Below are 12019 nucleotides of genomic sequence, written 5' to 3'. Positions count from 1 at the left end.
TCAGCTTTTGGTAATGGTTCTCGCCCTAGTGCTTGGTTCAGGCTGGATGTACGAAGAATTGAGAACCTTTGTGTATTCAATATTTGTACTCCCTTTTGAGATAGAAATGTATATAAGTTTCGCTTTAAGTTTTGGATTGTTTATTCCCGTGATTTATTCCAGTTTTAAGTGAGGACTGAAGTGAACGACTGAGTCTCGGCGAGAGTTGGACAGGCGGTCCGCTAAATCCTTTGGTTCGCCTTAGGGGGAGGTGGGGCCGTCACAAGAATCTAGTTTAATCTAAAAGGGAAGAAATGGAAAGTCTACTTGCCTTAATCCTTGAGTATTGGATAGAAAATGGTTTAATCTTAGACTAAACATCTCACAAGACTTTAAACTTAGTATACACGAATATTTCTCTGGTTTGAGTTGATTAAATTGATAAGTCTTGAAGTGAAATGTGAGATAGGTTGCTGGATTTGTTATATCTTGTTTTATAAGCCAAAGCTTGACTTTAGTAGTTTAAATCATAAGGTAATAAATAATAAGTGACCATATACGAATTGTACATTCACTTTAGAGTTATAAGCTTGTCTCAAGAGACAGTGGTGTGCAATAAAGTAACCACGAGATCGAAATGTAACTTGTGATTAGGGTGACTGTTTCCATATTTTGTGTTTAAATTGCCTATGTGTTACTTAAATGATATTTATATGATTATGTCAGTGCTTTATTATGAAATATTTTCAATTGTCCCTCGCCTTCTAAGTCGGAAGTGTACTTTATCGCACTCGACTGAGTTTAAGTTTGAAAGTTGATAATTGATCAAGTGTTATTATAAGTGTGCATGACTGTAAGTCGTGTGTATACTTTACCATACCGACTGAACTGGGCCCCAAAACCCTTTGTTCAACGGACTATTGGAGCCAGCAAAAGGGTTTGATCGGATAGGACGGTAGTTTTGGGTAAATGTATTGGTATGCTCAAGTATTACCACGGAGTAGCAGATTATTGATATTGGTATGGCCATCTAAGTGAGGGAAATGTTTATTATTTTGGAGGTTATAAGGAGGAGTTCAGTGGAGTGTGTAGTGCATTGAAGTGACTCTAATGCGAGTATTGTATCCTTTTAAAAGTGATTGTTCGGTGAAGTGTTTTCTAATTCATTCAGTGAAGTGTTTCCTTAATTGTTTAATTTTGCTACTTGTTCAAGTGTTTAATTGATTGTTACTTGTGTGGATCCTCACTGAACTGTAGCTCAACCTTTTAGCTTTGTTTTCCTTACAGGAGTTGGAGATTGAAGAGTGATTGGATTGAATTAGAAAGTTATATTGGGAAGATCCGTTACTGTGTGTATATATTGTAGTCATGATTTCTTTTGTATTTTGAGACGGTTGAATCTTTTGTTTTGAGTTTGGTGTAATATTAAGAATGGATGTTTAGAACATGTATTTTTTTTTTTTATTGGACAAATTTATGTTTCAAGTTGATTGGAGTTGTACTTAAGAGTGAATGTTCAGTTGTTCAATGGTAATGTTATCTCTGAAGTTAATGTAAAATATGCAAAAATAAAGAGGGTTTATCAAATATTATCTCTGAAATTAATATAAGTGAGTGAGCCCTGGCGAGAGTCAGGCAGGCGATCCGCTAACTTTTAGGGTACGCCCTAGAAGAAAACGGGGTCGTCACAGTAAAGGTTGAAACAGGATCAAACAGAGAGTGCTCATCTGATTTCAACCACTGATAATAAAGGTAAGGGACGTAAAATGAAAAAGTATAAAAAACTGCAGGTACAGCACCTCAAAAGAAACAATAAAAGAAATCCGTTGATCCGAGAAAGAATAGTTGTTTCTTCTATGGAGTTGAAGGGGATAGAAATAAGCATTGCATCAACTATCACGTTTGGCATACTAAGAAAAGTATGTTTCTTAATCTGATTTGTTTTGAAATTAATTTAATTTTGGTACCTAGACACACATGGTGGTTAGATTTAGATGTAACAACTCACATCAGTGTGTCTATGCAGAATTGTTTGAATTGCCAAAAGTCTAATAATAAAGAAAGATATATCTACGTGAGCAAGGCAAAACTATTCAAGTTAAAGCAATATAAATTTTTAGATTATTATTAAAAATCAGATTTTATTTGGATCTTAATAAAACATTTATTGTACCATCTTTTGGACGAAATTTGATTTCTATTTCTGCTTTGGACAAATTTGGTTATTTTTGTTCATTTAAAAATGAAAAGTTTAAATTGTTTCATGATTCAAAATTGATATAATTGCCCAATTTAATGAATATCTATATTTGAGTACTAGAGAAATAAAGAAAAAATTAATTAATGAAAATTTATCTACATTATGGCACAAGAGATTGGGTCACATCTCTAGATGAAAAATGAAAAGATTTATGTCAAATGAAATTCTCGACCCGTTAAATTTTACAAATTTTGATGATTGTATTAACTGTATAAAGGAGAAACAGACCAATAAATGGAGATTTGAAATCAATAGGTTTTTGGACGTCTTAAAACTTATACATACAGATATTTATGGGTCATTTCCTATATTGATTTGAAATGGTCAACAATATTTTATAACGTTCATAAATGATTTTTCAAGATATAACTGCATATATCTCATTTCTGAAAAATCGCAGTAGTTGGACGTGTTTAAAATTTTTAATATTGAAGTTGAGAATCAACTCAACAAAAAGAATCAAAAGCGTCAGATCTGACCGTGGTAGTGAGTATTATAGTAGATATGACGGTTCAACTAAATAACGTTCAGAACCATTTGCTAAGTATTTAGAGGAATACGGTATCGTCGTACAATACACCATACCGGATTCACCCACTATGAATAGTGTAGCTGAAAAATGAAATAAAACGTTTAAAAATATAAGAAATATGATATGTCATTCTATTTTACTGGAGACATTTTAGGGAGAAACACTTAATACTGTAGCAGCTATCCTTAACAGAGTTTCAACTAAAGCAACTATCAAAATCTCTTATGAGTTTTGGATAGGAAAAAAAATCTAGTTTGAAACATTTACATATTTGGAGATGTCTAACTGAGACAAGACCTTATAGGCCAAATAAAAGGAAATTGGATTCAAGAACAGTTAGTTGTTATTTTATTAAATACTCTAAAAAATTTCGGAGTTACAAGTTTTTTGGTCCCACGACTAAATCGATTTTTGAGATGAAAAATGCTCGATTCTTTGCAAATGTCGAGTTTGGGAGAAAAGATACAGTTAGCTTGTCTTTAAAGAGAAATATGTCAACATTCCTACAGGTGTCATTGATCTTGTTCAAAATCTCATTTCTGACCTTGATCATGACACAACAAATTAAAACAATATCGAAAAATAAATTGGTATAAACGAATAAATTCTACCTCTTCAAGAATCAGTATCATTAAGAAGATCCATTTGATAAAAAAGAAGTGCAGTGCCAAATGATTATATTATTTTTCTCGAAAAACATGAGATGACATTGGATTGATGGAAGATGATTCAATCAACTTCTGTCAAATCATGAAAAATTCAAATTTTTAAAAGTGGATCGATGCTATGAATGAAGAAATTAAATCCATAAAAGACAATAGGGTTTAGGATCTTATCCTATTGTCAGAAGGAGCGAAATCTATTAGTTGTAAATAGATATTTAAAACTAAGAGAGATTCAAAAAATAATATAGAAAGATACAAAACTCGTCTTGTCGCTAAAGATTTTATATAAAAAGAAGGTATAAAGAAATTTTCTCTCCGGTCTCTTCGAAAGATTCTTTGAGAATTATAATGGCATTAGTGACGCATTTTAATTTTGAGTTATATCAAATAGATATAAAGACAGCGTTTCTGAATAGTGATATTGATGAAATGATCTATATGACGCAGTCAAAAAATTTTCTATCGGGAGATCCAAATAATATGGTTTGCAAATTTTAAAAATTTTATCTATTAGTTCAAACAAGCATCTCGACAATGATATTACAAATTTCATCAAGTGATCATCTTATTTGGTCTGAGACGAATTTAATTGATGATTATATATACCATAAGTTCTGTAATAATAAGTATATTTTCCTAATATTGTATGTTGATGACATTTTGCTTGCCAACAATAATATAGGACTATAACATGAAACCAAGAGATTTCTAACTAAAAATTTTGAGATGAAAAATCTTGATGATGCATCTTTTGTATTAGATATACAAATATATCGGGATTGCTCTCGAGATATTTTAAAACTATCACAAAAGGGTTATATTGAAAAAAAATTTTAAAAGATATGACATGCAAAATTACAAATCAGGTGATACCTCTGTAATTAAAGGAGACAAGTTTAGTCTTGACCAATGTCCTAAGCATGCTTTTAAAGAGAATGAAATACAAAATATTTCTTATGCATTAGCAATAGGGAATCTATTGTATGTTCAGACTTGCACGCATTCAAATATTGTGTATATTATTGGGATGTTGGTAAATATTTAAGCAATTCTAAATTATATCATTGAAAAGTAACCAAACGGATCTTGCAATATTTACAGAAAATAAAAAACTACATGCTCACGTATCGGAGGTCAGATAAGATCGAAATCATTAGGTGTATTGATTCCAATTATGTTGGATGTCAAGATAGTATGAAATCAACATCAATTATATCTACTTGCTAACTGGAGGTGCCATATCTTGGAAGAGTGTTAAACAGTCTCTTATAACCTCTTCTACTATGGTTGCAGAGTTTATAACTTGTTATGAGACATTCAATCATGAAATTTAGTTACAAAATTTTGTCACAGGATTACGTGTAATTGATGGTATCGAAAGACCACTAAAATTATTTTGTGATAATAAGTCAGCAGTCCTATATTCCATTAACAACAGGAACTCGACAAAATATAAACATATAGATATCAAGTTCCTGACTGTTAAAGAAAGAGTATAGAGTAAACAGCTATCGATACAGCATATCGGGACAAACTCTATAATTGTGAATCCGCTTATTAAGGGATTATCATCCAAAATATTTCATGAGCATACTGCTCGTATGGGTGTCATGTTAATAAGTGATGTTCAATTTTAGTGGGAGTTTGTTATTTTAAATACTCTTACGATATTGTATTTTTTGTTATTAATTTTTAAGGATATTTTTATGCATAAATAAAATTTAAATTTTTTTACACTCTAATTTTGGTATGATTTGATCTCATGAAAATTTAAGATAGATCAATTGAAAATAGACATATTATGATCATGTTGCATGAAATTTTTATACTACGCATCCACGTCATGATTCATGTCATTCAATGATATCAATATATATGACCATTAATGGGTCGAGTTATGAAATTATAACAAAAACTGCTTTAATCCTATATTAGTGTAATTGATTGACCGAATTGGCAACAGGTATGCTTGGTAATGGCAGTAAAGTTGAACTCATACGATTGATTGCAAAATATAATTATAAGGTTACACATATAGTTCAAGTGCAAGATTGTTGGATCCTTAATCCAACGTTGGACTTATATGATAATAACTATGTATTGCAAACTATCAAATAATGTTAAGCCTACTTAAAGTGATCAATTATGATTTGAGATTTAATGTATCTAATAAGATGTGAATCTTTATGTGTAGAGACTTAAGAGTAATTTCTATTTTTATGATGGGATGAAATAGAAGTCCAAAAGATAATAGGAAAGTTATCTATAAATAGAGTTATGGCCCCCAAATCACACGTATTCTTATTTGTCGTATTTTTAGTACCACAAAATAACTCTTTCCTGATATCCCATCGTCAGGAAAGATACAAAAAAGAAAGTAAAGGCATCTCTTAAGGGATTAGCGAATATGTGTTGACCTTGAAGGTCACCTCAAAATTTTTGAGGATTCAAGTACCAGTTTGTTAACATAAATTCAGGTATGCTTCCACGTTTATATTACAGTTGTATTCGGGTAAAATACAAGGAACCCCCTTGTGGTTTCGCGAAAAGACACCTTACCCCCTATCATTCAGAAATCTCCACATAAACACCCTAAACTTTATAACTAAAGTGGAAATTAACCTGTAACCAGGTGTGTGACTTAGTGACGATGGGTATGCGAGATTCCTTTGAAAAGAAAAAAGGAAAGAAGAGAGTATTGCAGAAGATAGCTTTGAAAGGAATACTCTCTTCTGCAGAAAATGCAATACTCTGAAAAATCAATAGGACAAAATTCCAAATAGCAGTCAGATGTAAAGCTATCTTCTAGAGGGTAAAAGAAAGAAGGTATCTAACACGAAATGGCTCACTCTTCATTTTCTTCATCACCATCACCACCAGCAGCTTTCTTAGCAGCTGCCTTTTGGTTCTTACGCTTGACTCTTCCAGCACGCCCGCCACCAAATGGACTGGTGATTGAAAAGTCAATGTGCTTCTGGGAATCAACTCTCACCATAAATGAAGGAACATTAACTACCTGCCTTCCAACCCTGATGTGCCTCTGTCTATTCTCCTCCTAAATAACACAAATATTTTTTGATCTTCTCTTTTATGATTCAAGAATCATGACTGCGTTCTTTCCGCGGCGAAAGTGATCGATCCGTCATCACCATCACCTTCTACTCATATATTTTAGTAGCAGCTGCTTTCGATCTTGACCGACTATGGAAAGTCATCAGCATCAGCATCAACATCAGTATGGTAGCAGCAGCAGCGTTCATATTGACACGGGTGGTGGCGGTGGTGGCGATAGGTTCCCTCAATGGAGTATGCAAGAAACTAGGGATTTCTTGATGATTCTGGCAGAGCTGGATCCTACCTTCATGGAAACCAAGCGAACAAGCTTCTCTGGGAAGTCATCGCCACCAAAATGAGGGAAAAGGGTTACAATCGCAGCACTGAGCAGTGCAAATATTCCACATTGATGCAACTACGGGAAAAAAAAAAGGTCTGTTGATGGAGTGAGAGAAAAAGGTATACATGTTAATCTTTATCCAAAAGTTTTCAAACCTTTCCCATGTCACCAAAAATGACCACACGTTGTAGAGAATTTTGCCCAAGATAAGGTGATGCTCTGAAATGGTACGTCTGACTCTAGATATATGTGCCATTGAACAATCTATGACCCAACTTATACGTGTAGCTGCATAATCAAGTAGCGGATATGATGAGTTTTATTTGTAATGTCCTGATAGTAATATCAGTCAAGCACGCGAGCATGGTGAATTGACTTGGCCATGCCTGTCTCGAAGACGAGTGTTTGTAGGCGGCGTTCTAGAAAGTTCTCCATAGTCAGAGCCAAGACATAATCGAGCTTGTTTTGACTTCCAAAAGGCCATACCTATTCATCCTACGCAAGAGAGCTTCACCCTCAAAGATACGACGAGGGTCTTTCTCATCAAGAGTTAGAAGCATTCTAGCATTATTACGAATACGGCTTAATGCATACTGGACCCTCCAAAGCTCCCTCTTGCATCTGAGTCCATATTCTCCAACAAGCCTCAACTCAGCATCCAAAGGCTCCTTCTCATATGGACGTTGAGGCTTTTTGAACGGCTTCCCATAGTTGCGATAGAAACTGACGTGAACCATGGTTGCTACTGGGCCGGGGGATTGCTCGTCGTCGTCAGTGGCGGTGGAAATGAAACCGAGGAAGACACAGCCAAAGTGTCATTCTTTCTTAAAGTAATTTTCAGAATATTGTTTTCTCGAGAAAATGAGGTCAAAGATCGTATAGTGGTTGAAAGTTGATGTCTACAATATAAAGTTAGACGAGGTATTCGACCTGCTACCGATAATTCAGCCGGTTCAAAAGGTAATTTCCACTTTAGTTATGAAGTTTAGGGTATTTATGTGTAGGTTTTTAAACGATAAGGGGGTAATGTGTCTTTTCGCGAAACCATAAGGGGGTTCCGTGTATTTTACCCTAATCTAATATTGGGATCCTGAAAATTCCTACATAACATTTTTTTAATTTGAATTTCATTTTCTACCATTCCTCTTTACTTTTCTATTTGAATTTTTTGAACTTTGAATGAGTAAATATTTGAGTTGGTTGAGTTGGAAATGGTTGACTTGTTGGCTATTGACTTGCCCCTTCTTTTTATGCAATCTTACTCTTTGCGATTTCATGAGTTTGTGACTGCTGACTTGGAGATGCATGAACTAAAAGCTATTGACTTGCATGTAACTAAGTTCGAGACTGTTGACTTGAATGTGCCTGAGTTTCAGGCTATTGATTTGTATGTGTCTCGAACTATTGTATTTACATCTCTTTCATCAGAGGTTGAATTACCTTGAATTTCGATTGGTTCTCTCTTATTTCCAGTAGGTTCAGTAGAAGCATGTTCAATTTCTTGCTAATTGCTATTAATTTCAACTGTTGAGCTATGATTTTTATCCACTTGTGATTCACTCTCAATCAAACTTGAATGCAAATCTTGAGCAAATATAGAAGTATCACCTCTCCTAATAGCTCCTTGGTCTGATTTTAAATATCCATTGGCACTATCATCCTTCCATTCTAAAGAAGCAATTGTTTTACAAATAGAACCTCTGTTTCTAGCAGCTTGAATACTGGTTTCCTTTTTACTAATACATGATTTTATTGGTTGCTCTCTAACTATTTCATCTTAATCATCAATCTCTTCTAGTATTATTGCAGTCTTCTTCCAAAGTGGGTTATCCACGAAGATCTTCTTCTGAAAATTATGCAACTCTTCTAGTAGCTCGTGGTCACAAAATACTTTCATCAACTTTAACGTCTCAACATAATTACAAAAGTCTCTAATTTTGAAGTTTCTTTAGCCCATGGTTTATATCACTCCTAGAATCAAGGTAATAATAGAAAATGATAGTATCCTTGTGATCATATTTCTCCACCGTACAGTCAACTTCACGCAGTCACATTTCTTTTCCATAACTAACATCAAAATAGTCAATCTCTTTGCCAACATACCTTTTATATATCTCTCTTTGAATTCTACTACCGTGTTGAAATTTAATTAAATATGAACTATAGTTAGGAGCTACAACATGAAACCAAAAAGTAGCATGTTATTGATAATATTGCATATTAATCTAAAGTACAAGTTGCTTTTTTGAATGCATAAAATATCAATATAAAATAAATATAGTCAACAAAACAAGAAAAGGTTACAAAATTTCAACTGTTCAGTAAAATGCATGTTATTTGCTATTTTGGTTTTATCTAAAATACAAGTTGATTTTTTGACACAAACCAGTAGTAGTCAACATATGGAGAAAACTTACAAGACTTCAACTAATTAATTTAGCAAAAAACTATATTAGCACAGGATTCCTTGTAACCCCATTGTAATGACATAAAGGAAATCTCTATTCTCATGTCCCTTTTAACTCAGTTCGTAGTATTAAACCCATTAAAGCCTACACTCACACTCTCCAAACACTTCACTTTATTTACTCTTTTAGATACTAGTTACATTATAGGCGATAAATTAATAAGCATATCTTAATTGAAAGGAGTTTTCACACTACTTACCATATGTCATGTATTGCAGTATTCACTTCTATTTTGTTTGATCTAATCCATTACAATCACCAACTTGATGATTTCATCAAATGATAAAGTTTGTTGTCGAATTTGACAGTAATATTCATTCACCAGTGATTTGATTTGGTAGGGAAAAGAGTGTGTGCTTTAGATTGACAGTGATTTAACGAATTGATAAAGTTTCTCAACTGCTCAAGTCATCATTGAACCTTGTGCTTATCCCCAATACTTTTCAGGCTATTTTCTCCTTGAAAACCTACACACTCAAGTTAGCTGAATGTCATTTTTTCTGGCGTAATGACTGAACATGGCAGAATGATCCAAAAATTCGTTATAAAGAGTTGAGTGACTTTTTTGTCAAAAATGATTAGGTGCCATTTTAAATAGTTTAGTGACTGTTTTCACAATTTTCTCACACTTATTTGTTTTGAAATTTAATTTGTATTTAATATATTAAGATTCTCGAAATATTCGTTAAGTTTAAATTAGGGTAAAGCAAAAGGCTGGTTTTGGTACTTTAGACATTAATGTTTCTGGGATTGACTAGGGCTTGTCTCATATTACTTGTTCGAACTAGTTTCCTAGTTGAAATCACATTAGCAATGAAGTATGATTTCATTCTTTTTTTTTTTTTTGTTTACAGTTGCTAAGATTTATCCTCGAGTCATCCAATTCCTTGGTAACAAAATCAGCAAAGGATGGAAACTTTGAAATTAACACATCTTACATTAGCCAATTATGTATGTTGTAGAATTTTCTCATAAAAAATATGTATATTGGGGGTAAAATAATTAAAACAGGACTTGCAAATGGAACTTCTTTACAATATTCCTTAAGTCCATATAAGTTAATTCCAAATTTAATCTCACATTTTTGGACTCTAAAGTTGATACAAATATCCTCAATTTTTAACTAAATCTAAGATTAATCTCAAACTTTTGAACTTTAACATTAATTCAACTTCAAATTTAAGATTTATTTATTTATTTGACTAGTTGGCAATAGATTCATAGAACTTTTTATAATAGTTGTTGCTTTCTTCTTTTATGTCTTATTTTAATATCATCTTGTTTAGTTTAATAGTTTGTGATGATTAAGGTTGACTAGGATTTAGGCCTTTTTATGTGTAGTTAGTTAATAAAAAATTAAGAACAAGTTATATATAATTTTACCAATTGTATCTTTCTATTTATGATTTCTATTATATATTACATTCTAAATAAATTTCTTAAACAAAAAGCATGGTAGTTGATAAAATATTTGAAAATATTATTCCCAACTATTTTAAGAGTTCAAAGAATATTTTAAAAAATAAACCAAAAGGGGTATTGCATATTCATTTCTCTTTATCCTTATGAAATTAGTTATTATCTTATTTGTTACAGTCGTAATTGTAGCGATCACTTTTTTCACCAATAAAATTGTTAGAGGCAATTCCATAATCAATAAAAGATTGATGATTGGATGATAATTCAGTTACTTATGTTTTAAAAGGTATCTTTAACAAAATTTGTAATAAATTGATTATTTAATATTTCAAAAAGGATAGGTACTAGTGAAAAATTTATGAAGGATAGTAGTTCTTACTTTGCAAAATATTATTTTTCTTGTTACAGGGTTTTAGTTTTACCACTGAGTAAGTAAATGCATGATCATTCACCTTCCCATCTTGCAAGCAACAAAGAGTGGTTAGAATTAGTTTTAACTAGCAAAGAAAACTTCAGAGGTAAATAAATAAAGGATCCAAAGAAGTTTGACAAAACACCTTCAACATTAGCTCATACATGAGTGCATGAGGTATATGTATAGCCAACTCCAACCGAAAAATACAACACCTACAGCCCTAGTCACTATCTATATATATTAGTATAATTTCATACTATATGTGATAAATATGAAAAGAACAAGAAAATTGGATATGATTAGTGGTACAAAAGGATACTTTTTCAATCAACTATCTATGAAAACAAAAAATATATATAAACCAGGACCACTCCTGACCATCACCACCAAACTATCCCTATTCTAATTCCAAAATGTGTTAACACACCTTTTGTCAACAAATGACTTCCTAACACACCTTTTGATGGTAAAACATAAAGACATATCATACATATTATAGTTTCAATCACCAAAATAAAGAACCCATAAAAAATATCTAAATCGAATGTTGAAAACACATGTATACTCGAGAAAAAACAAAAGGATCCTAAGATGGCAAAGAAATATTTGCAATCAAGAAAACAACAATGATCCTAAGATAGAAGAACAATATATCTTCATACACCAAAAGGTCAACAAAAACAAAGTATTGTTCTACTACAGCCTTACCCATCCAATATAGTAAACAAAACTAGGGAAAGAAAAGAAACTAAAAATCATGGAAGATAATAGACAACCACCATAGTTGAATTTAGTGCATGAATCCTAAGCATGCCTAGGGAAGCAATCCATTTGATCTACTATGCATTCTCAGTCCAACAGAGACTTGTACAAGACCATCCCTTTAC

The 12019-nt window shown here is 32.5% G+C and overlaps 1 pseudogene; it reads right to left on the bottom strand.

Moving 5' to 3' along the window:
- Positions 1-6239: 6239 nt before the first annotated feature.
- On the bottom strand, positions 6240-7654 carry LOC113742948 (small ribosomal subunit protein uS4y-like; annotated as a pseudogene).
- Between the last annotated feature and the right edge of the window lie 4365 nt (positions 7655-12019).

Source organism: Coffea arabica, chromosome 4e (genome assembly GCF_036785885.1).
Source record: "Coffea arabica cultivar ET-39 chromosome 4e, Coffea Arabica ET-39 HiFi, whole genome shotgun sequence".
Lineage (NCBI taxonomy): Eukaryota > Viridiplantae > Streptophyta > Magnoliopsida > Gentianales > Rubiaceae > Coffea > Coffea arabica.
The sequence above is the reverse complement of the archived record's forward strand: the minus strand, read 5'-3'. Positions and strand labels throughout refer to the sequence as shown.